This window comes from Canis lupus, chromosome 1 (genome assembly GCF_003254725.2).
Source record: "Canis lupus dingo isolate Sandy chromosome 1, ASM325472v2, whole genome shotgun sequence".
NCBI classification, from domain to species: Eukaryota; Metazoa; Chordata; class Mammalia; order Carnivora; family Canidae; genus Canis; species Canis lupus.
In genome coordinates, this window is record NC_064243.1 from 98184858 (window position 1) to 98208713 (window position 23856).

The 23856-nt window shown below is 55.8% G+C and overlaps 1 long non-coding RNA gene across 2 annotated transcripts; it reads right to left on the minus strand.

The window, feature by feature from the left end:
* Nucleotides 1-801: 801 nt before the first annotated feature.
* On the minus strand, nucleotides 802-23856 carry LOC112644890 (uncharacterized). 2 transcript variants are annotated; one of them, XR_004806670.2, is made up of 6 exons: nucleotides 23748-23853; nucleotides 5003-5153; nucleotides 4577-4814; nucleotides 3310-3440; nucleotides 1873-2047; nucleotides 802-1166 (listed from the first exon to the last, which is right to left on the minus strand). It is a non-coding gene; the product is annotated as an uncharacterized LOC112644890 (long non-coding RNA). The 2 variants fall into 2 exon arrangements; XR_003126864.3 differs by lacking the exon at nucleotides 5003-5153 and having other exon boundaries at nucleotides 23748-23856.

Below are 23856 nucleotides of genomic sequence, written 5' to 3' on the forward strand. Positions count from 1 at the left end.
GCAGGAGCCCAGGGTCCCGGAGCACAGCAATGCCCCCCCACCTGCAGAGCAACCTCCAGGGGTCACAGCCAGAGGAGCATCTTCCCTCCACCTGTTTTGGGGCTCCTGCCAGCGCCTCTCAAATCAGGGCCAAGAAGCCAGCTGTTGGGAGCCCCTAGGAGAGGCAGGCTTCAGACGCTCCGCTCCAGCAGCAAAAGCCAAGGGCAAACGGCAGCAGTGCCTCAGTGACAGCAGCACAACCCCGAGCCTGCCCCTGCGGCGCCCAGCATCGCTGCCTCCCACCACCTGCGCCTAACGTCCTGATGACCATGGAACAGAAGCCTCCTACTTTTCCAACAGGATGCAGTCACACGTTGTGGGGGTCCTCCCTTCCCATCCCCTGGAGGAGGCGCACAAAGTCCCCCTACTCCCCATTACAGTGTCCGGAGGCTCATTCCTGTTCAGGCTCAGTCCCTACTTGGAAATGTTGTGACCCCAGAAAGTCACAGAAATGAATCGTTGCCCAAATTGCTGAACGCACAAAGGGAGGAGGAGGCAGGAAAGCTCGGTTTACACACCCAGGAGCCCAGGAGGGAAGCCCACACGAATGTGCACAGCTTCCACAGTGGTCATGTGAACAACTGGTCCTGACGCCACAGTCAACACGTCGGTGTCTCCCACCGCCCCCTGTGTGTTCTCCTCCTGTCAGCCTGCCCCTCGGCGTGGGGTCCCTGCCCCAACACTGGACGGTCTGAATCCCCCACAGTCCTGCTTTTACTGAGAGGCCATAGTTTTCCACTAACTTTTCAAAAAATAGCTTTATTCTGGCATATCTTACATGAGTAACATGCACTGGTTTTAGTGTAGAGCCTAGGAGTCTTGAAAAATATGTACAGCCACTTAAGCAGCGTGACTATAAAAATAGAGAACATTTCCCATCATCCCAGAAAGTTCTGTGTGCCCCTTGGGGGTGAACTCTCCTCCCCGGAGCCCCACCCAGCGGACGCTTTGCCTGTTAGAGTCTTTCCCATAAACACAGCCACATGCTGGTGCCCTTTTGTGTTTGCTGCTCCTGCTCAGGAAAATGCCTCTGCGATGGGATGGGCGTGTGCTGGGCGCAGGCCAGCCAGGCGCTCCTGGTGTTTCCCGAGGCACAGACATGCCACGATTGTGTACCCGTCCACCTGCTGATAAACACTGGCATGGCTTCTGTGCCGGGGCACGTGCCAAGTGTGTTCCTTGCCCCTGAGCCCCAGCATGTCCCCAGAAGTACCTCTTCCTACAGCCTGGGCTCCACCCACGTCTCTGTTTGTCAGGGTAAGGGGGCCCAGCATGTCAGCGGGCAGCACCAGAGGCCAGGGCAGGAAGAAGGGGTCCTTCCCTCTGACAGCCACGTGCTGTATCCCACGTTTTCTCTCTACTGCTGCACCCACGCAGCTGCGCCTCTCCCAACATGATCCCCCCCATACTTGAGACCATGTGCTGCCTGGTCAAAGCAAAGGTGAACCCAGAGACCACGGACCACCTCCCGCCAGGCCACCAGCAGAATCCTGTGCCATCTTGGGCTGCAGCCACCTGCTGCTGCCGATGTCAGAGCCCCAGGCTTGGGGAAACAGGACCCCTCCCAAGTCTGCTCTCCCCAGGTGTGCTACACGCAAGAACCATGTGGCACACGTGTTTTCCCTGTGATGAGCCACGGTTTGTTTATCCAGCCATCAGGCTCCCTCTAGAGAGTTCTATTCATCTCGTTGTTATGCCCATCACAGCCTAATATTTCTTTAGACTCAACTCCCCTCCCCCTTGAATCACTATGTGGTTTCTGTCCCTTGTGTGGATCCAAATGGGTAGAGAACTGACTCTGAGACTGGTCCCAGGATGCAGACCTGTACTCACCAAGGGGAAGCAAGAGGTGGTAACGGGATGTGCCTTGGAGCAGCAGCAGCTGTACTTGGCCATCACAGCAGGAATGAGTGCCCTTGAGCTCTTTCCCAGAAACAATGAGAAGCTCGAAGGTGTTAATTCTTGGCTCAAGCCATTTCTGGGAACCAGGGAGGTGCCATGACAGCCCCTGAAAGGCATCATTTCTTGTGGCCACAAGACTGATATTGATGGGAATCAAGCACATTTATCTATGCGGGTTGCTGAATTTCGACAGTTGAGTTCAATTTTGGCCAAGTTTCTCACATAAAAGTTAGGGTATTGATCAGAAAGGAATGGGATCTTGAAAGTTGACGATGGAGAAACTCGGAAGGGAGAAATGTGGTTGGACCCAGATGAAACCAGCAATCCTGAGCCCACAAGTCACCCTGAGCCTCCCCCACCAGCAGAAGCAGCTCGTCTTCTGCTGCCCAGGGAGGCAGCTTCTTCTGCTTTAAAGCCCTTTGATAACTTCTCCTGGGCTGATGCCTCACGGGGGGATCCTCGTTCTTTCCAAGACACCACTACCGCTCCCTGTTCCTCTCAACGCAGAAGTAGGGTTGGACTTAGCATGACCTTTGGGAGCAGGTATGCACAGTGGCCCAGGAGGATCTGGATTTCATCGTGGTAGGAGAGGCTAGATGGCAGCACCTGGACCTTCTGCTCCCCCAGGATGGCAAATTGGCAGGAATGAAGGCTGCCATCAAAGCCCCGAAGGAAGGAGTGGTTATCCCGTGGTGTCCCCACTGGACCCGGCAGCTGGACCCGTGCAAGAGCTCCTGAAGGAGGTCAGTGGGCTGAGCAGATGGGGGTTCTGGGTCGGCATTTACTGGGGCCGATCACACGGCCTCTGGCACTTGCTGGGCAGCCATGGATGTGTCAACACGGTTCCCTCTACACTGCAAACACCTCACTAGTTTGCAGAGCACCAGACATGGTTTGCACCACGTTAGGTGCACCTCACGTGTTTTGATGTGTGTTTTCATTTTTTTCAGTTCAAAGCATTTTTGAGTCAAAGCCCTGACCTCTGGTGCTTCAGAATGTGACTCTTTGGGGGGAGGGTCTTCACAGATGATAAAGATTGGTTCTCATGGGGTCATTAGGGTGGGCCCTCAACCAGTATGACTGAGCAGAGGTCAGGGTGCAGACACGCAAGGGACAGAGGGACAACTGTGTGTGGACCCGGGGAGGGCAGGGTCCACCTGCCGCGAGAGAGGCCTCGAGGAGATGGCCTGCCTACACCCAGACCTCAGCCTGCTGGCCCCCGGGCCCAGGACAGAATAGTCTCTGTGTTAAAGCCTCCTGGGCTGCGGTACTTTGTTATGGCAGCCCGAGAAAACCATTACAGAGGTGACGGAAAGACAGGAGGGTACCCTCTCCCAGGACTGACATTCATTCAGCACGTCTACTCACCACCCTGTGGCCATGGTGAGGGTCACACGCAATGCCAGGGAGGCTGGCTGGGTGGCCATGTCCAGTTTTGGAGGACAGCTGGTCATGTCTCTACCAGCAGCCTTGCTCTCGGGTGAGGAATCCGGTGGAACCTGCATCAGGAGAGTTGGAGGCAAGCAGTGAGCTAGAATACTGCCACCGTGTGTGTCCTCCCTCAGCTCACACAAGGTCAGTGTTTCCCACCTCTCCCCACTGCAGAGAAGAGGGACACAGCCAGACAACCTGGGACGGGCAACCCTCTCTGAGGCCTGCTGGGAACCCAGCTTTCCCAAAGCAGCTACAAGAGACGTCTGGGGGCCACCAGATTTGAACCTGGGCTGGCGTACTGGTAGTCTGCTTGCCCATCAGATCCGTTCCCTCCCTTGTACCAGCAGCACCCAGAGGCTGACCTCCGTAAGGCACCGTAGCAGGCTCCCTGGCAGTGGCAGTTTTTTTCATCATGACTAGAGCTGACATCTCTGCCAATGGACCCTCTGACAGCCGGCTGGCCTGGGTTCAGGTTGGGAGGAGTTTCTGTTCTATGTTTGCACTTGGGACTTTAACCCGGGAATGGGGACAGGGCGCTGTCACCGCTCTACCGAGCAGGCACACACTCGGGACAATTAGGAAGGGGGCAGGAGTGGAGCTGGACTGGGGTGGGGGTAGGCAGGAGGGGGGCAGGCCAGAGGTCCCCAGGGCAGCTGCAGGTGGGGTTGCAGGGGGTCAGGCCCCAGGTGAGCTGGGATGTCTGGGATGGCACGTCAGGGAGGCTCCAGGGCTTCTTGCCTTGATGGCCATGATGGGGAGCATGGGGAGACAGGTTTGTTTTATTTTATTTTATTTAACCCAATTCATAGTTTAAATTTGTTTTCAAGACCACAGAGGAGCAAAAGATACAAAGCAAAAGCGGCCCCCACCTTCTGGTTCTCCAACTCCCCAGATGTGGCCCCTATGAAAACAGTATCATCTGTGTCCTTTCAGAAGTGTTTCTCTGAAAATCAGGGATCTGGGGGAAAGACAGGAAGTTTAGCCTGGGCCCTCAAGCCCAGGTGCTAGTGGACATCTGAGGAGGTCTCCAGGGGTGACTGACGAAATGGGTCCGGAGTTTGTACAGACATTTGGACTTGATTTCCATGATATACCCTCAGAAAATCCAACTCCTAGGGCCTGGATTTGCCAGCAACTGCCACCTGAATGATTTTTCCTGGATATTAATAGGATAACTGTGTCCCTAAGCTTAGGATCATACCTACTATACCCTAACAAGGTGGCTGCACATGTCATAGCAGTCAACCTCTTCTGTGCAAAGTTGTTGTGGTTCAAGGATCCTGCTGCCTGGCTTCAGGAAGATGTGGAGAGAGGTGTGTTCACATTTCCAGCCTTGGCATTCAGGAGCTCAGAGTGAGCCTCAGCTGTGGGGAAGTTTCCAGTTATGTGGGTCTCACCACTGGGCGCAGCCTCTGCCCTCTCAGGCTCCAGAAGTATCGCTAGGAAGAAATTAGGGCTGAGTTTTATTTCCTGTAACAGTGAACCAGTGAACAGTTGTCTTGAACTAACCCTTGAACCAAGAATGACCAGTAGAAACGACCCAGTCCAAACAAGCATCTCTCAACAGCATTGCAGAAGGAGGGTAGGGAGCTCGACATCTGGTATATCTTCCCCTCAAGGAATGTACCTGCCAGTTAAAAATGCTGCTTCTGCAGAGGCTGTGGAGTGCACTGTTGGTAGCTGCATGGACCTGGGGACAAGTGTCATTCACAGGTGGCAGAGGAGGGGTGGATGTCCAACACTCCAGGCTCTTGGCTGGGTCCCCGGAGGGATACACCCTAACAGAAAGGGCAGATGGAGAGCAGACCATCAATCACGAGGACAAAAGGCCACTCAGTGTCTTGTGTGAATAAGGTGACCCTTCACTTCCTAACTGCCTGCTAGAAGCAGAAGTAAATCTTCTCTGTATGAGGAAAAAATCCAAAGTCTCTAGCTGTCTTCATAGTTTTTACACCGCAAAGTTCTGGCATTCAACCATATTTAGGAAAGCATAAAAAAAGACAATAATTGACCAAAAATTAAGAGAAAAAATAAGCCTGAAGACAGATCCGCAGAATGCCTTGATACTGGGATTATCAGACATGAACTTGAAAATACTTAAGTTTCATATTTCATGTCTTCAATAAGTCCAACAAGAACATGGAAAATTCTTCTCAGAGAACTGGAAACCATTAAAAACAATCAAACAGAAATTTTAGAATTGAAAACCATAATAACTGAAATTAAGAACTCAGTGGATGACTTCTACTTCTGCCCATGAAGGATTAAATGCTATGGGAATTGCCCTCTGGCCATACAAAAATAGAACACTTGGGAAAATGTCTGAAATGACAGTTTCCAGGCATCGGAAAGCAGGTAGCACAGGACTGAGACGCAGAAAGGCAGGCGATCCGCACAGGTGCCCTGACTTGCTGCCTGGGGGTGTCATCTGAGTAGCAGAGCAGGACTCAGAGGTCTCGCTGAGCTAAGGATGCAGATATTGGGTTCTGGGGACGTCGAGAAGGTCAGAAATTTCAGGACAGAATGCAGAAGGGGACGGTGTTGTAGACGGAATTGTAGACATCTGCAGAAGGGTCCAATGAGTCTTGGTCAGAGTACCTGCGCATATATGGGAAGAAACTCTCTGAGACCAAGGAAAGAAACCCGCAAAGTAGTAGGCAACAATTCCTGGAGTTTAGATAAGGCTGGGAATAGTCCATGTTCCCATAGTCCTTGCCATGCCTGGGACACTGAGCAGTGTGTTCACAAGGGCCTAGTGGCAGGGCTAAGTTATCCCTAGACCCAGTACTGCTCTGAAATCCCTGCAGTAAATCTTAAAATTCAAAAGGATTGAGGGATGCCTGGGTGGCTCAGTGGTTGAGTGCCTGCCTTTGGGTCAGGGCATGATCCTGGAGTTGTAGGATTGAATCCCACATCGGGCTCCCTGCATGGAGCCTGCTTCTCCCTCTGCTTATGTCTCTGCCTCTCTCTCTGTGTGTGTCTCTCATGAATAAATAAATAAAATCTTTTAAAAAAATTTCAAAAGGATTGGAATCATCTGCAAGTAACTACAGCCAGAACAAAACACAATCTCCTGTAAAATAATGTAACACCACCTAGCACCAAATAGCACCATAAAGTTATAATATCCACAAATGACTGGAGATACAGAGAAGCAAGAAGAAGGACCCACTATCAGGAAAAATAGCAGTCAACATAAACAGACCAAGAAGTGACAGATAATGGTGTTAATGGATGAAAATACTAGACAATTACATTAAAAATCTTGTAACTGTGTTCAAGGCTATGAAGGAGAATGTGAACATCGTGAGAAAAGAAAGGGAAAGTATGAAAAAGATGGAAGTCGGAAGTTGCAGAGATGAAGAATGTGACGTTGAAGTGAAAAATAAACTGGATGGGATTGAGCGCAAATGAGATTCTGTAGAAGAAAAGACCAGCGACCTCACAGCTAGCAATTGGGAATAACCAAAATGAAGCACGCAGGGAAAAAGAATCCTAAAAAAGCCCTCCTGGAACTTTAGTGAGCTGTGGGACTATATTAGGTGGTCCAACAGACTTGTAATTGGAGTCCCAGGAGGAGAGGAAAAACATAAAAATATTTGAAGAATTATGCTTGAAAACTTCCAAATTTGAGGAAAATTGCAAATCCAAATATCCATGAAGCTCAGCAAATGCTAAACAGAAGAAATATAAAGAAAACCCCATAAAGTTACCTCATAATCTAAACAGCTAGAGAAGAAAAGGCACACAGCCAAGGGGACAGGGACAGTGGCCTTTTATGCAGAAACCATGAGAGCCAGGACACAAGGTAACATCACTTTTAGGTGCTGAGAGAAAAAATATATATCAACCCAGAATTCCATACTCAGTGAACACATCTTTCAAGAATGATGAAAGAAAAGCTGAGCTACCAGTGGACCTGACTACCAGAAACATTAAAGGGATTGCTCCAAGAACTAGGGGAATGCTACCAGGAGGAAATTGTGTTCCTCCAGAAAAGAAATGGAGAGCATCTAGACTGGCAAATATGTGGGTAAATTTGAAAGACATTTTCCCATGGGATGCCTGGGCTGCTCAGCGGTTGAGCTCAGGTCATGATTCTGCAGTCCCAGGATCAAGTCCCACATTGGGCTCCCTGCATGGAGCCTGCTTCTCTCTCTGCCTACGTTGCTGCCTCTCTGTGTCTCTCCTGAATAAATAAATGGAATTAAAAAAAAATACATTTTCCCATTTTTAAATCTTCTTAAAGGAAGAAGATGGATTGCTTAAAGCAAAACCCAACAAGGTATTTTGCAGTTTACAACATATGTAGGGTTAAAATGTTTGATAACAACCCACAAATATAGGGGTGAAGGACATGCAGGTTGACTGTTGTAAGATTCATATATGATATATGAGGTGATATAATGTTATTTGAACATAAGTTGTGACCAGTGTAAACCCTAGGGCAACTAATAAAACAAATAAGTAAATAAAAGAGATCCACATAATAAAATAAGCATAGAGACAAGCTAAAACCACAAAAATTATTGCCCTAAAAGGAGACAGGGATAAAAAGTAAAAAAGCAATAAAGAAAAATAAAACAATATCCATACTGCAGAATTAAATCCAGCCATATGGATAACTATATTAGACATCAGTGCTTTAAATGTTCATATTAAAAGAGTCACATGGATAAAAAAGCAAGACCCAATTAAGTGTTGTCAACAAAAAAGAAATTCATTTAAATATAAAAACACAAGCTCCTAGCCAGGGTATTTAAGAAAGAAAAAGAAATACAAAGCTTTGGAATTGGAAAGGAAGAAGCCAAATAGCCACAATTTGCAGAAACACAGTATTATATACAGAAAACCCTAAAGACTCCACCCCCCAAATTTCAAGAACTCATAAATTAATTCAGTAATATTGCCAGATACAAAATACACAAAGATATGTTGCGCTTCTATACACTAATAATAGACTATTGGAAAGAGAAATTAAGAAAACAATCACAGGGCACCTGGGCAGCTCAGTTAAACATCTGACTCTTGATTTTAGCTCAGGTTATGATCTCAGGGTCATGGGATTGAGTCCTGTGTTGGGCTCTGAGCTGGGCGTGGAGCCTGTTTACGATTCTCTCTCTCCCCCCTCACCCTGCTCGTGTGTGCACATGCTCTCTCAAAAGAGAGAGAGAGAGAGAGAGAAAAGAATCCCGTTTACAATTGCATCAAAGAAGAATAAAATACTCAGAAATACATTTAACCCAAGGAAGGTCCTATATACTGAAAACTATAAGATAGCAATGAAAAAAACTGAAAAAGATACAAATCAATGGAAAGACATTCCACGCTTGTGGATTGGAAGAGTCACCACCATTAATATGTCCGCACGATCCACACTAACACGATGCTGCTACCGACACGGGGTGTTCACCGACCCTCCATCTGAGCCTCCACAAGTTGCCTGACAAATCACCCCGTCTCTGCACGCACACCTCCAAGGTTAGTGGGCTCACTGCCACACGATGTTTCAATGTCACCAGTGGACACTGGTGACCTACCTAGCGGCCAGCGAGTGCTGCAAGCACTGAGGTTCCAGCCCCAGCTCCACGCTCACGGCCAAGGAAACAGGCAACTTATCAGTGAGCTCACCTGGGGTTGCTCATCTGTAGGAGACTGTGCCTGGCCCCCAGGGCTGAGCGAGTAAGTGGCTCGCTCACGGAGGAACAGGTGCTGGACAATGAGAGCCGGCACACAAACGACAGCACCGCAGGGGAAGGGGCACCTGGAGAGCCATCCAATCACAGGCGGGGAAACTGGGCCAAGGCAAGGAGTGGGACCCAGGCTGCGTACACAGCAGCAGAGAGCTGTGCTGTGTGTACAGTGGTGAGGACGCGGCCTGCTGCCTTCTGACGGCGGCACCACGACGAGTGTCTGTGGGTCCGTGGGAGGCCCACGGAGGGGACACACCTGCCCTCAGGACTCCTGCCCACAGTCTGGCCCCCCGTGTCCACGTGCGCCGGCCCCGCACTGACCACAAGTCAGCACCACGGGGGTGCTTATAAGCTTACCTGAGCGGGGCAGCTTTCATCGTTGGGGGCAAAGCTTCCTGAAACTTGTTTGGGTCCTGGGAACCAAACGCGGAATCAGCCTGTATTTGGCGTCAGGGCCAGCGGCGCACCTGTGTCCACCTTGCAGACACTGAGCTGCAGGTGTACAGATGGGTCAGAGGGTGGAGGGCTCTGGGCAGAGCCGGGCTTGGGCCCCAAGCTAGTGGAGATGATTCCAGTTAATGGTGTGGGCTGGGCCCAGCAGCGCTCCCAGCATGCCCGAGGGGCTCGTTATTTAGCACTGCCCCCTACTATGCCACAAAGCTGGTTTTAGTTATAATCACGAAATGACATGAATCATAACCACTATCACGGCCCTAAAAGAGCTCAGTCAACTTTTCCTGACCTACATGCCAGTGAAAAACAGACATATACACAATAGGAAGAAACTGACGGATTAATACCTCTAACTCCCTCGAATGTATTTTTTTCAAAGGGGAAGAACCGAGACGCCTGGGTGGCTCAGTGGTTGAGCATCTGCCTTTGGCTCAGGGCGTGATCCCGGGGTCCATGCGGAACTCGATCCCAAGACCCTGAGGTCACGACCTGAGCCGAAGGCAGACGCTTCACCAATGGAGCCCCCCAGGCGCCCCTGTTCTTTGCCATTTGACCACAGTTTAGTAGTGACCTCCACGTTCAGGGCACAGAAGTGTCCGCCTCACTGTCGGGAGGTTTAAACACAAATAGAAACTCCCAGCGGTCTCACACGATGGCCACTCGATAGAGCTTGAGATCTGCCTTTGTCCTGGTGGTTGCTGTGCTTCCGGAGGGACGTGGGCTACCCTGGGTGTCCGGGACGTGCAATCCGGCAGTGCCACAGCCGCCAACGGTCCCGAGGCCTCCTGCCCTCATGATAGATGCGGACGTCCCAGTTCTCAGAACAACTCTCATCAGGCCGCGGCAGTCATGGACAGGCAGAGAGGGAGCATGTGCTGGTCTGAAATCTCCGTCTCGGTTGTCTGGAACTAAAACCAACGGAAGATTTGGGCTACATTAGCGCAGATGGCGCACGGTGATAATAAAAAGCAGATCAATTCGTGCTCAGCTTTGTGATTGTTCTTCACTTCTCTGCCGACAATGCACCTTGTATGGTCTCACCGGCTGCAGACCTGGCCTTGGCCTCCACCCTTGGCTCCAAAGCTCCTTCTGGCCCAGCTTGAAATTGAAATTCCAGTCTGGACGTTCCACCTGGGTGGGTGTTATACACGAGAGGTTCCGGGACGGGGCTGCTCACAGCTGTGCGGGCTCTCCACTGCACAAGGGCACTGCCTCGAGGGCAAGTGAGAGGCTCAGTGCCAGCCTGTGGTCTGCTGCTGTGGCCATGCCGACCTGCGAGAGGCGGCATCTCCAACTTGTACAAAGATGCTCCCAGGGCGGTCCTGGTGAATTGTGTTCCCCCAGAGAGACCTACCAAAGTCCTAACTCCCTGTGACCCCTGAGGGTCACTCTCTTGGGAAACAGGTATTTTTGCAGGTGTAAGTAGTTGAGATGAGATCAGGCTGGGTCAGGGTGAGCCCTGGAGGCCTCTTGAGGAGGGAGATCTGGAGACACAGACACAGGGGAAGAAGGCCCTGGCATCATAGGGGAGCCTGTGGACACCTTGGTCTCACCCCTCCAGCCTCCAGCACCGTGGGACGAGACACGCTGCTGTTCTGAGCTGCCCCTGTTCCAGAACCCTCCTCATGGCCGTTGTTAAATGTCAGAACGTCCCCCATGCCCCTGGACACATGAGGCTCTCTGCTGGGATGGTGGTGGGGCCGTGAGTCTCGCTCTCAGAGGCCTGAGAGGCTTGTGGCTGAGAGAAGACAGGAGACATGCAACCCGGACTGCAGGAAGGACTGCAGGAAGGTTCCAAGGAGGCAGCCGGGGCTGGAGAGGCCCTGTAGTTCCCCCAGAGCCCAGCAGAGGGCGATGGGGCCACGCGGTCAGCCCTCCACCCTGTACTAGGCCAGGGGCAGGCTGAGCTCAGAGCCCTGGGGGCAATTCCCAGGGTTCCCCCCCCCTCATAGCTCCACCACCACCCTGTCTGTGGGGTCCCAGGTCCTCCCAACACAGGCGAGGCCCACAGTCCTGGGGTAGAAAGCCGGGGCTCCAGAGGGGCAGGGACAGTCCAGTCCGGATGCTCATATCTCCTCTGTCCCCATCTGTCCTGGGAACGCACCTGGCTTCACCCCAAGACTTGAAACCCAAAGCCAAGCCTGGACAAGAGAGGGGACGGGCATGTGACAGCAGCCAGCCAGCAGTTCCAGGCGGCGAGCACTCAGCCGTCTGCAGGGACAGGGTCCACAGGGACGGGGCCGCAGGGTACCAGGCCATGCCACCTTTGTGCCTAGAACCGCCTGCAGCAGGCCTTTACCCTCAAGCCTCTGAGCCACTCTCAAACACACATATCCAGCACCAGGCCTGCCTGCCCACTCCCACCCCACCCCACCCCACCCCACCCCACCCCACCCCACCCCACCCCCCTGCCACCCACCACAGGGGCTCTGGGACCTTCCTCCATCTCTCCCTCCAGCCCGGTCCATCGCTGCTGGGCCACTTAGCTCCCCCTCCTCAGCCAGGCACCTGCAGGTCTCCTGGAACAGGAGTCGGACCGTGGCTGCCCTGCTTGGTGTGGGGAATGCCTCCAGGCCAGCGTCCTTGCCAGAAGAATGAAGACAAAGCTACCTAATCCATGGGACTTATGCGTGCAGCTCAATGCCTGCGCCCACAGTGACCACCAGCGAGGATTGTCAGAGCACCAGAAAGTGTCTACTTTTTCCAGTCGGTGAGCACTTCCTCTGAGGCTGATCTTTTGTGAAGCACCTTGCAAGTAGCACCTCATTTCAGGTTCAGTAATCCCTGAACGTGGGGCTGTTACCGTCCCCACCATACAGACAGTAAAGTTGAGGCTCAGCGAATCCTGCGGCTTGTCCGCAGTCCCAGGCCAACAAGGGGGGCCAGGGCTATTGGGGTGCAGTGATCCGTCCTGGAAACATGGCACAGTCTGGTTTCATCAGACGAGGAGGGCCCTGGGAAAGCGCACCCCCAGCTGCACCCTCCGTGGAGAGTAGGGACCAGACTCAGAGCCCCTGCTTCCCAAATGCCTGGCCTACCCCTTCTAGGTGTGCTGGGATTGCCCAGGGGGGTGACCACGGTCACCCCCGGGCCAAACCATGCCAACCAATGGGAAGTCCCCAGAGCCCCTCATGGCCAGTGGTCCCATAGGAGCCTCCTGAGAGGGACTCGCAGGGAGGCTGGCACACACCACAGCCTCCCCTGCAGTGTCTTGACCGAGGTCCTCCAGGTTCTGCTGCCACCTACATGGCTCAGAGTGGGGGCCCTGCCCAGGCTTCAGTTTCCCCATTGGGAAGTGCAGGAGCAGTACCAGTGACTGGAGAGTAGGATCCAGAGAGAGGCAGAGGGTGGGAATTGAGGGGAGCAGGAAGGAAGAGCAGAAGCAGGGCCGTGGGGTGGGGTCGATGACCCAGGGTCCAGGGAAGGCAGGAGCCCCGAGCAGGAGACATGGAGTCACCCTAGCGGTGGGTACTCATATGGGTGTGTGTGTGGGGGGGAGCTTTGTTCATTTGGCTCCCGTCGTGGGCCAGGCAGGAAGGCAGCCACACCCTCACCCCTGTACCCTCCACCCGGGGCACGGCGACCATGTGAACATGACCCACCCCATGCCAGAGGCACAGGCAGTGCACATAGGAGATGGAGGGGGTCCGAGGATTGGGGGACAGGGAGGGGGGAGCTCGGGCCCCCTCTAGGAGGGGGAGCCACGCAGGTGAAGGGCCCCAAGGAGGGCCTGGCCCAAGCCTGGGGAGGGGTGAGCGGTGTCTGGGGGCCGGGACACAGCTGGACCCGAGGCCCCCCAGCCCAGTGATTTCACCGGGAAGCTGGCATCCCCGTCCCTTGACCTCCCACCCTCAGCAACATGGCTGTCAGGAGGGACTGTCCATAGGTGGCTTCAGGAGGGACTGTCCACAGCAGTGCTTATCTGGATCACAGCCTCCACCAGGCCTCAGGGTGGTGGTGGAGGGAGACAGACCCCAAACCCCGAGACACTCACCCGGCTCCCAGCACTGTGAGCTTTCCAGAAGAACCACCGCAGTCTCCTTGCCAGTCTCTGGGACTGGGCATCTGGGGCGCTCTGGCTGCGCACCTCTGAGCTGCTGCAGCTGCTGAGGGGGCTCCTGCAGGGTGTGGGCCGGCCTCCGATGCCTCCACCACCTGCGCCCACCCAGCCCCTCCAGGTGGGGAGAGACTGGCTGCTGCCTAAGGCCTGGCTCCCTGCTCTGCCTCGGGGGTGCTAGTGGACGTGGCCCTGGGCCCCGACTGCTGGACACGTGTCCTTGGCACGTAGCTCCAGAGCCTGTCCGTACACACTGCAGGGTGGCTGCCAGTGGGCTGTGTTCAGCTACAACGGAGTTGGGCAAACCTCTGCCAGATGGCAGGGGCTCCTCCCATGGTGTCCACACGGCACAGCCATGGGGTAGTCAGAACCTTCCCGACTCCTCATGTGCTCACCTCACTGCGTAGGCAAGGCTGCCAAGGCTGCTGTGCCCATCATGTCCTCCTGTAGGGAGAAGCGTCTGTTGGAGGGACAAGGGAAGCAAGGGCACAGGGAAGTCTGTCAAGGCAAGGGAGGAGAGGCCCCCTGTGGGCAGTGCCTTTGCAGGGGAGTGGGTATGGGGGCTGAGACGGCTGGCCCCCCCCACCAGACCCAGGTCAAAGAACAGGCCTAAATTCTACCTGCTACTTTGTGTTGCCCCCCAGAGCCCCACAAAGTCAAGTAGTTGTGGGTGACAGAGCAGCCGTGTCCACCGTTGGGCCTCTCTGCAGCTACAGACACAGGCAGGGCCTCCTGGGACTTAATCACAGCGAGATGGCATCTGGATGCCAGGACATCAAGTGACCACAGCGACACCCCCTGTCCTCCGCCAGAGGGCCGGCCCATGCGGCCAGCTTGCTGCCAAAAGGGCCTCCTTGGGGGTCAGCAGGTGAGTGGGGACCAGGAGCACGGTGGGCCCTCAGCAGGGCAGACCCCCAGTTCTACCCCTGGGTCCCCAGACCATCCTATCGTCTTGTATTCTGCCTCCCGGGGCAGACGTCAGGTCTGACAGCACAGGGCTTCTCCCTGAATCCGTTTCTACTGCTGCCTAACAAGCTTCTACAAGCGCAGGGGCCCAGCACTGGACACCCTGTCAGCTCAGTGTGTCTGTGGCTCCAGCATGCCCAGTGGCGGGGGGGGGAGTCCTCTGCCAGGGTTCCAAGACGGCCCAGCTGCAGGCCCACTGACCACAGGGCTGCCTCAGAGCTCTCCCAGGATGTCGGCAGAAGCTACGTCCTCACCCTCCGCTCCCAGAGTCCGCCCTGGGTCCTGGCCCCGTGGCTCATCCGTGGGCCCCTCAGCACATGCATCTGACCTCCAGGCCTGCAGAACAGCTCTGACTCAAGGAGGCCCTGTCCCCCCATTAGGTCAGATCCGGGCTCATCTCCCTCTCTGTCTATTCAACACAACCGGTGAGGGACCCTCCTTACATCAGCACGTCCCTTCTGCAGGTGAGGTAACAAGCCCATCAAACCACAGGTGGGCCCACATTCGGGGTCACCCAGGGCATGTCACCAGGGGGCGCTCACGGAACTCAACCGGCCTTGCGTCCATCCCTCCCTGCTCAGAACTTCAACACATAAATTTTATTCTCCTCTGTAATAGAAACACAAAACAGCAAAGCATTTTAAAACTGGATTTCTGAACTAAGTAGGTCCGTTATGTGATGTGTGTGGAAAGGATGTGCTTCCCCCTCGCTCCAACACGTGGCTCCTCATCTGGGAAAGGCGCCTGGAGACCAGGATAAGCTGAACAACAATAGTCTCATCCACCCCATTTTGCTCCATGAGAGCAAATGAAGGCAATGAGTACCTGGCAGGACTGCTGGACAGTTGTGCGGGTTGTGCACTGAAGTGCCCTTCAGAGCACAGTCAACGATACTCCCGAGAACAACATAGTCTGTACGAGGCTGTCTGGCTCTGTGTTTACCACAGAGGTCTCCAGACCTTCCACGGGCCTCCAACAGCTGTCCCTGGGCACCAGAAAGGTCTACAACTCCCTGGCCGAGGATGCTGCCATATGCAGCACTAAATGTCAAACCATTTGGGAACCTCTGTGTTTCTAGAACAAGCCTTTCAGTTTCAAAGCAAGGGGACTAAACAGACCTCCCAGGAGGGCTTGGACACCCCTCTGAGCTAGGCTCCAGAGAGCTTTCCAGCCCCAGCACACACTGCTCCTTGGCCTCCTCCCTTGGCCTCCTCGGCCTGCCCACCCCGCCCTGACACCTACCTGGCTGCCTTCTCCCCTGACTGCTCCTGGGGTACTCAAAGCCACCATGTGTGGTCATCCTCTGTCCTTGACGAACATCTGCTCTCCCAGACAGTCAGGATGGGCTCCAGTCGGGGCCAGTAAGGGGCCAGCCTGTGGAAGGGGCCAGTACCCTGCTTGCCCTGCCCCCTGATGGGGACACCCTGCCTTCTGTGTGCTTTCTGGCCGGAGTGGGGCCTCCCAGGGCTGCCTCCAGCCGGCAGGCAGCGAGGTATGTTTGCAGCGAGGACTGCTCTGTGGATCTCCAGCCCCCCCGCCCCCGGCCCTCCTGTGGGAGCAGGAACAGCGGCCTGGGGAGGGGGGTGTGCAGGGGATGATGAGTCCAGATTTAGACACTGTGCGCATGGTACAGCGGTGGGCCTTTGGCTGTGAGGGCTACTAGTCTGAAGCTCGGTGGCAATCAGGGCTGGAGAGAAAGTTGGGGCTGAGTCAGTAGGTGGCGGAGCCCAAAAAAGGCCGTGGTGGATCTACGGGGAGAGCGGTCCAAGCTCTGGCCCTGCCTCTCTGTGCCTGCTTCCTGACCTGTGAATTCAGGGTAAAAGTGCCCTTGCCCAGAAGCGGAATTAAGTGACATAATTTGGGGGGCTGGTGCTCAGACAGTTCCCAGAGCGATGCCAGTTAGGGAGCGCACGCTGGAGCCGATAACTGGGTGCAGAGATGCCCTCTCTCAGCAGCAGGGGCCAGAAAACATTCATGGCCCTCAGGAGGGCGCATGGGGCATGGGGTCCCAGCTGGGCAGTCTCCAAGGGCCCGCTGTGGCAGGCACTAAAAATATCCAAAATTTAAACACCGACATGCACCGCCAGCCCCCTGATTGGAGCGTTAACACCCCCATATGAGCTGTGAGCTCACCACAACTGTGTCTGCAAGTTCCTCGCCCCTGGCTCCGTGTGATGCCGTGTCACCTGGTCTGGGAAGCTGTACACCTGTCCCCACCTGTCCCCACCTGCGTCCACAGCTCCGTCCCTGCCATCAGCCATGAGCACGTTGTCGACAGCTCTCCACAGCAAAATCGCTAAACTGCGCTCCCGGAGGACAGGCAACATGCCTTTTTTTTTTTTGTCTCTTTAGTATCCAGTCAGCATCTGATATACAAAGGGAGAGAAAATTCTGGCTTGTTTTTCATTTTCATGAGGGATGGAGGTCCTGGGGCCTGGCTAGAACTCAATCCCACCAGCAGAGGGCGCAAGACCCATTGAAGATACACAAGCAGGGGGTGTCGAGGGGAGGCCTCATCATGAGCAAGATTTCCTGGAAATATTTCTAGCAAGTAACACATTTGTAATAGCTATTTCTCTGTCATATCCTTTCCCTACGCCTATTCCTTGCAAGATTTGTCACTTGGCAGCTGCAAAAGCCTGCAAAGGCTCAGGGCTTGGGAAACTTCCAGAAAATCAAGGCTGTACCCCCACCCCCTCACCCCCACTGCTGCTTTGTCCATCCACATTTCAGCAGCTGGAGAGGATTTAGATAGAATTGAGCAGAGATGGAAAAGGATGGGCCCTGGAGGGGGTACTCATATCCACAGTGGTCTCTGTCCCTCCAGGGCTATCAGGCAGGTCACTGGGCTTTTGGTAGCTAGGGTTCTCCAGAGGATTCAGCCCTTAGAGACTCTTAGGGCTACCACTGATGAGAGTGAGCTCCCTGTTACCAGGAGTATGCAAGGCACTGAGAAGTGGGGCGAACAATCCCTAAGGACTATTGTGAAAGCCCATCGATTATTTTTTTTTAAGATTTTATTTATTTATGAGAGACACAGAGAGAGAGGCAGAGACACAGGCAGAGGGAGAAGCAGGCTCCATGCAGGGAGCCTGATGTGGGACTCGATCCCGGGTCTCCAGGATCACGCCCTGGACTGAAGGCAGGAACTAAATCACTGAGCCACCCAGGGATCTCCAAGAAAGTCCATCTATTAAATGAGCTGTACACCATCCAGGTATAATACAATATTAGCATCAAGAAGATTTTAGGGATCCCTGGGTGGCGCAGCGGTTTGGTGCCTGCCTTTGGCCCAGGGCGCGATCCTGGAGACCTGGGATTGAATCCCACGCCGGGCTCCCGGTGCATGGAGCCTGCTTCTCCCTCGGACTGTGTCTCTGCCTCTCTTTCTCTCTCTCTCTCTCTCTCTCTGTGACTATCATAAATGAATAAAAAAGAATTTTAAAAAAAGAAGATTTTAAATCGTTGAGACATCAAATATGGTCATAAGGAATGAACTACATAATTTATGTGTCCAAGGCCCCAGTGCTGTAAAACTAATGGGTGCTTTTGTGAGAAAAGCTAAAAAACACATATATATATGTATGTATATATATATGCAATGCTTTTGACATGCAAGTGTGTATGTTTGTGCCATGAGAATTGAAAGTAGACTAGAAAACCATCAGCCCTGGTTTTCTATGGCCAGTAAACTGCCAATGGCTTTTACATTTTTAAATGGTCAGAACAAATAAAAATAAGAATAGTATTTTGTTACGCATGAAAATTAAATAAAACTCAAGTGTCAGTGTGCAGAAATGAAGTGTGGTGGGATGTCCACATGGAAGGGCAGAGCGGGACTACTGCAGTAGACTGGGTGTAAAGTCTAAACTATTGACTTATCTGGTCCTTTACAGAAAAAGTTGGGGGACCCTGATCTAGGCTATTAGAAGTGGCAAGGAGGAGCATTCATTCAGGTCACCCCTTTCATGGTATCATTTGGGGACACTGAGGTGTGGACAGGGAGTGGGCTTGCTCCAAGGCAGGAGGAGGAAAGGACTGGAAACCAGGGGTCCTGGGGTCATGGGAGTCCTTTGTGTTCTGCGTGGCCTTTGGACATTTGTGAGTTGGGCCTCTGAGTCCCTTCTTGGCACCCAGGGACAGGTCAGGTGGTGCAGGAAGCACGGGTGGGGGTGGGGGGGTGCCCTGGGGGTGCCCCAAAAGCCCCAGTGCATGTGGATGGGCACCAGACTCCCGACCCCATCATCACTCAGACCAGCAGGAGGGAGGAGCGCTGGCCTGGAATCTGGGGGCCAGGGGCTGGTTCTGCCCTGGTATCTGAGGGATAGGGCAGCTGTGCCTTCTCTGTCCCCTGGAGCCCCAGCCTCAGCCCCAGTCCCCAGGAGAAGGGATTTCTGCATCAGGCAGGAGAGATGCAAGTGTGAGTCCTTACTTTAACGTGGACTGGCCTCCTACCTGCTGCCGAACAGAACCTGGAGGAGGTAGCAAGCCCCTTGCAACCTACCTGAGGACTGGGGGTACTCAGCCTGGCCCCCAGGCAGCCTCTCGGATTGGGGGGGAAGGAGACCCTCACCCTCACCCAGCACACAGGCCACAGACCCCTCACCTCTACATCTACGTCTGTGCCTCTGGCACCTGGGGGCCACGGGTGAGTGCGACTCCTCCCCTTTGTGGTGGCTAGGCTCTCCAGCTCACTAAAAGAAGCAAGGGAAGGAGGGGAGAGGGGAGCTGAAGGGCAAGAGGAAGCACCAGCCAGACTGCCAGAGCGGAAGGTGGGCCAGGTGGTGGAAGAGCTGGAAAGTAAAAGAAAGAGGGTAACTAAATGGAGGGAGGGAAGAAAACCAAGAGAGCAAAGAATGAAGGACAAAGAAAACGAAAGGAAGGAGACCCGGCCACTTGGCCGATGGCGCCCGAGGGATTTGGCCGCTGCCCCAGGGCCTCTCCTTTTCTGCGCCTCCAAGACCTGGCACCTGTCAGGATGAAGCCGCAAGGGCCCTGGGGGCGGCCTGCACCGACACTCACTCTCCCGGAAGGCGGAGCAGCCCCTGAGTCCCAGTGTGATCCCGGATGGGCGCAGGGCAGGAGTCAGACCCAGTCTCCAGGTCCTGGCGCCCGTTCCCGGGTACGCAGTGCCCAGAGCACACGGCACATCTAGGAGGGGCACATCTAGGAGGCCGTGGGACTACCCACATCCTGCCCCAGTGCGGTCACCCAGCAGCTCCAGCACGCGCTGCGGGGCCCCACCAAACCCAGGCCTCAGTGGCCACCAGTTCCGGCCCTGGGTGTGGACTCAGCCGCTGACCAGACTAGCGTGTGCCGCTTAGCTGGGATCTGAGGTCCCTGCGGGAGCCGCCTAAAAGGTGGGCATGAAGCCGAGGTGGCCGGGTCTGTGCTTGTCCAGCAGGGTCACTCTGGGTCTTTGATATGTCAGGCCAGTCATTACCTGCTTGTAGATTTCTTTTAAAATTCATCCTTTTTAAAGAAAACCATACGCTGAAGAAAAATAACCACACAACAAAAATAAAGTAACACATTCCAAAGAAGCAAGTTTGTAAAATACCCAAAAAGGGATAATTTGAAGGGAAGACAGAGGGATGTGTCCTGAGGCACTGTCCCCAAACCCGATTTGAGCCCTGAGCTCACAAGGGTTTGAAATGATCCAAAACGAAAAGTCCACCCTCGACATCGAAATTTTGTTAAACGAAGGCGCCACAGAGACCGGCTTCTCCAACGAGCAAGTAACTCGGCGTCCCTGGACCATGTGACCTGCGAGCGTGAGGACACCGCGATTTCCCCCTCCGAAGGCAGGACGGCGGTCACCAGGCTCGAACCCACGCACCAGGAGCGCGAGCAGAGCCGGGGCCGAAGCCGGACGGTGCGCTCCCGCTCCCGGTGCTGCCCACTGAGGCGGAGCGGGGCCATCGGACGCGGGGCTTCCTGGAGCGCAGCGCCGAGCGGAGGAGGACCGCGTGCTGGGGCCGGAGGCCTGCGCGGGCCGGAGCCAGGGGGACCCGGGTTCCCGATTCTATCCACCGGGAGGAGGTGTGGGACTCGCCGCAGGCGGCTGCTGGGTGACTGCACTCGGAGAGGAGACCGCAGGTCCAGAAGCACCCCACCCTGCATGCCCACCCCGCTCCGTTTTGCCGCATAAGATTCTAACCCGCAGCCGCAGGTGCGAGAGGAGACGCCGGGAAACGGGCCGGGCCGGGAGGGGCGGGGTGGGGGCCGGCGGGGAGTTGGTGCCGGGACCTTCCACCCGCGCGGAGGCGGCGCGGGGCCGCCGACCTCACCCGGGCCTGCGCGCTCCCGGCTCAGCTTCCCGGCTGCGCGGGGCTCGGGACCCCTCCGGGCCAACGACTGTAGCATCCCGCGGGGAGGCTCCGGGGAGGGGGAGGCTGGGCTGGCGGAGGGGGAGCGTCTGGAACCTGCGCACCCCGGCCGGGGGCTTGGCTAGGGGAGGAGGGAGCCCCTGCCCCGCGCCTCCCCTCCGGCTGGGCCGTGGGGTCCGGAAGAGCTGAGCGCTGGGGGGAGGGCCCCAGCCGGCGTCGGGGCGGCGCCGGGACCCCCCTGCCGCCCGAAGCCCCTCGCGCCCGCCGCCGGAGTGGGTGGCTGGCCTGGGCGCTGAGGTCACCTTTTCCACTGCGCCCGCCGCGAGCGGACGGTTTCCGGGATTTTCGCGGCGGCGGCGGCGAGAGGCCCCGGCAGGGTCCCAGGCGTTGGCCGGGCTGCTGCGCCCCTGGGGTGGGGGCTGCGGGGCTCGAACGGGCAGGAGGGACCCGCTGTGAACCCTCTGTCGGCCGACGCCGCAGTTCCCCAGCAGAGGAGGCCCTGCCGCTGTGTGCGCGCAGTTTTTCGCCTAAAAGGGGTTTATCTTTGGGTCTGCTTTGGGATCGCCAGACGCGGGGAGACCTTGTCGGGCTGGGGGAGGTCAGAGGCCTTCCCGCCTCTGGGATGCAGGGGGATGGTGACGGGCCTGCCAGGCAGAACTTTACCTCGACAAGGCCTTCCACTCTTCCCGAAAGGCATTCCCCAAAGAGCCACGGGCCTGGTTCCCTGTGCAGCAGCCCCCGCTGGGCCACAGGGAAGGAGCCCTGGCGGATGTCCAAAGGGCTGGGGGAGGCACCTGTGGAATGAGGTACAGTCTGGGCTGCGCTGGTTTTCTGACTCCCCAAAATCTAGACGGGAGGTCTCACCCTGAAAATGACCTTCCCCCAAACCAGACCTAGGAGACCGACTGCCGGCCAAATAGCTTTGGTGAGGGCTGCTCAATACGCAATGGGACTCCCACCAGGTCTTCATCTAAGGGACATGAGCCCCTCCCCCCCCCCAGAATAGCAGCTGCCCAGAAGAGGTGGTTCAAAGCTGGGCAGCTTCCATCAGGGGTCCAAATGGGAGTGAAGGGATAGAATGGGGGTGGCTGGGCCTAACCCTCCAATGAAAACACCCCCAGGCTATGCCCTTGGAAAGACCCTGAAGTGGAGAGGAGGAGGAGGTGGGGGAGGAGATGGAGGCAGCAGTGGCCTGTGGGTCCTACTGGGGTGGGGGGAGCTGAGAGGAATAGGCTGTGGTGCTGATGCATGCAGGGGGTAACAGCAAAGCAGCCCACTCCTCTGGCCCCCCCCCCGGGCAGTGCGTCCAGGCTAAGCTGCCCAGCGTGGCAGGAGACACTGGCTTTTCTCTTTTGGACTGGTGGCAGCATGGCCCCACCCACCATCCTGCCACCTCTCACTGGGGGGGAGGCCTGCTGGGTGTGAGATACTAATCCTGTCCCCTTCCAAACAATCACCAAGTGATTCAGAGGACCACCCACAGGTAGAACACTTGGAGACCACCTTTCAGACCTGATGATGGCTGTTATTTTCAGGAAGGGGCAGCCCCAGCAAGTCACCCAACCACTGTGGAGAGAGGCAGCTGGGATCTTAGAGCCTCTGCTAAGACATTCTCTTTGTCCATAGGGACATCCAGAGGGATGTCTTGGCCATCTCCTAGTTCTTGAAGGGTCTAGGGCAGGTGCCAGTGCTTGGAACTGGCCACAAGATCTCATTGCCAGCAGCTGGAACTAGAGAAATTGCATCAACTTGCAGAGTGTAGGGCCATAGGTATGGTAGGCCCTATTTCCCAGAAGCAAACACTGAGGCCGGGAGCAGAGCTCACATCATGGGAGAAATGGTCCAGGACCCAGGCAGATGGACTCCAGAGGGATAAGAGGAGAGGGCTGGCACTGTCCCCAGCCTCCCAGAGACACCCATCGACACCCATGGACACCCCACCCTCCTTGCCCAGACAAATGGTGCATCCTCCCCAACAGACCTTAAGGCATATCCTGTTCAGTCATCACAGCCTCCCAGGAGCCCTGAGGCAGCAGCTCCTCAGGACCCGTCAGGAGGCTGAGGCCCTGATTGGGCAGTGGCTTGCTGGGAGTGGCAGAGCCAGAAAGAGAGACTGGGCAGAGAGCTGGGGGGATCCTTCACCCCACAGCTTGGATTTATATTCCTGCAGTGACGGGCGGGGGACCAGGGAAAGTTGGACCTGTCTCAGGCATATGGGGGGACTCCCAGTGCACCCAGTGCCCCCTCACCCAGCTCCGCCTTGTGCCAGTTTTCCCTCTCACTCTAAAGCTGGGAGGAGGTGAGGCGGTGGCATGGCACCATCTCTCCCTCTAAGCTGGGGGACAGAACCCGCCCCTCAGGAGGGGGATCGCCAGGGAGGATGTGTCCCTACATCACTTGGCAATATAATAAGCGCATCTGGGCAGGAGAAGCCGTCAGGGCAGCTCGGGACAGGTGAGGCCGTGTCTGGTAAACTGAGGCGGGAGTGCACAGGTGCAGCCCCCGTCTGAGACCTGCACCCCTGCCTGCTGCTGCATCCTGCGCTGGCGGGTGGTTGTGAGCGCCTGCGGGGAGGCTGCGCATGGCGACTTCTTTCCCAGCCACGCTGCGCGGCCTTCGCCTCTCCTCCCCCGACCCTGCAGGCCTCCCTAACCCCGGCGGGGCCGAGCCGCTGCCTTCCTCGCCGTCCCCGCTGCTTCTCCACTGCCCCTCGCCCGGCCCTGCCTGCCTCTGTGCCCTCCGGCACGTCGCGGCCCGCTGGCTCCCGCGCTTCCGCCGGCCTCTCCGTGCGCACGCCCCGGCGTCCGTGGCACCCTCTCATCACTGTCTCGCGTCTTGTGTGGCCTCGCCGTTTCGCGCTGGCCCCTCTCTCACCTCTGTCTCGAACCCTCCGCTCCCATGTCTGGGGGTCTGGTCTCCGAGCTCTCTCCCGCTCTCGCCCTCCTGGGCGTGCGCTCCGCCGGGTCCCCTCTGGCCCGCCGGC